This window comes from Gossypium arboreum, chromosome 1 (assembly GCF_025698485.1).
Source record: "Gossypium arboreum isolate Shixiya-1 chromosome 1, ASM2569848v2, whole genome shotgun sequence".
NCBI lineage: Eukaryota > Viridiplantae > Streptophyta > Magnoliopsida > Malvales > Malvaceae > Gossypium > Gossypium arboreum.
The window spans coordinates 43192797-43194511 of NC_069070.1; the positions used below are offsets into that span (position 1 = coordinate 43192797).

General features: G+C 39.4%; 1 non-coding gene across 1 annotated transcript; it reads right to left on the reverse strand.

Moving 5' to 3' along the window:
* Nucleotides 1–1291: 1291 nt before the first annotated feature.
* Nucleotides 1292–1397, reverse strand: LOC128282031 (small nucleolar RNA R71). The gene has a single exon (XR_008272331.1). It is a non-coding gene; the product is annotated as a small nucleolar RNA R71 (small nucleolar RNA).
* Nucleotides 1398–1715: the final 318 nt, after the last annotated feature.

Sequence of the window (1715 nt, forward strand, 5' to 3'; positions counted from 1 at the left end):
GTATGTATGTGTGCTTGTGTCAATAAATAAGACCGGTAAGTTTATTTTCCTTTATACGAATTTACTAAGCATAAAATGCTTACTGCATTTATTTTTCCTTGTTTTATAGTGCTCAAAGCTCGTGAAGGTTGGAAGTCGATTGGAGCAGTCATCACACTATCCACTATCTCATTTTGGTATATTGGCATGTATAAACTTAGTTGGCCAATGATGGCTTGTAATGGTTGTTTTGTAGCCTAGCCATTACAATGGTTAGAAATGGTCATTTTGATACACTTGTAATGTCATGCTATACTATCTTCACATATATTAGATAATTGTTTAAGTGTTTCCATCAAATGGATTAGTCCATGGTAAGAATTATAAACATGTATGCATGTGGTGGTATGCCTTGTAAATGATGAAATTTGCTTGAGATGGATGTTTGAAATGGTTGGATTGAATTTGGTGTGTTTTAGTGTAGGAACATGGTAAATTTGGGTGACAAATGAGGATAGGAAATGGCTTAATTTTGTCCACATGGGCAGGCATACGGGCATGTGTCTAGGCTGTTTGTGACACACGGCTTGTCTAATGGGCATGTGGTCTGGCTGTGTGTCCCCTATATCATGAAAATGAGAAACAGAATGCTCAGAATTGGGCACATGGGCAGGGACACGGGCGTGTTACATGGCCGTGTGAAAACTGCACCTAATTTCGAAAATAAAAATTAGCCACATGGCCTAGCACACGGGTGTGTGACTTGGCCATATGACTCCAATTTGTTCATGACTTGCTAGTCAGATTGTTAGATGGGTTAAGGGCATGGGCGTGTGTAGTACATGGCTTGATCACATGGGCATGTCCCTAGATCTCACAAGCGTGTGAGCCCTGCACTTAGGAAAATTTTTGAAAAGTCGAGAAAAACTCTTAAAGTTTCAGATTAAGTCCCGACTTGATTCTAATGCTCGTATGGGGCCTCGAGGGCCCAATCAAGGGACATTAGGAATGACCTTAGTAATTAAATAGTAATTTCTCTAAGATAATTGAAAATGTTTCTAAATGTTTCGGTAATGTCTTGAAACCCTATTCTGGTCATGGATACGGGTTAAGGGTGTTACAATGGAGGTGAGCGATTCCTTTAAGATTGACGATGTAACTGAAGACACATTGATATTGAAGTTGTTTCCATACTTATTGCGAGATTGAGCATGAGTATGGCTTAATTCATTGCCATCCAATTCAATAACTACTTGGCAAGAATTAGCTAAACGGTTTCTAGTAAAGTATTTCCCACCTAGCATAAATGCTAAGTTGTAGAATGGGATCACCACTTTTTAGTAGATGGATGATGAGTCTCTATACGAGGCATGGGAAAGATTCAAGGAGTTACTTTATTGATGCCCTCACCACGGAATCCCACATTGCATTCAGTTGGAGACATTTTATAATGGTCTCAACGCACACACAAGGTTAATGGTAGATACTTTTGCGAATGGTGCTCTCTTGTCGGAGTCTTACAATGAGGCTTACGAGATCAATAAGGAATAGCAGTAACAATTACCAGTGGCTGACTAATTAAGCAACTTCAGGAAGACGAGTAGCCAGGGTGCATGAAGCAGATGCCCTCACTTTACTCTTAGCTCAGGTATCTTCTATCTCTTCAACGTTGAAACAATTTACTACTAACGATTTTAATAATGTTGCAGCTTAACCACCGAGTCAATTTGATGTTG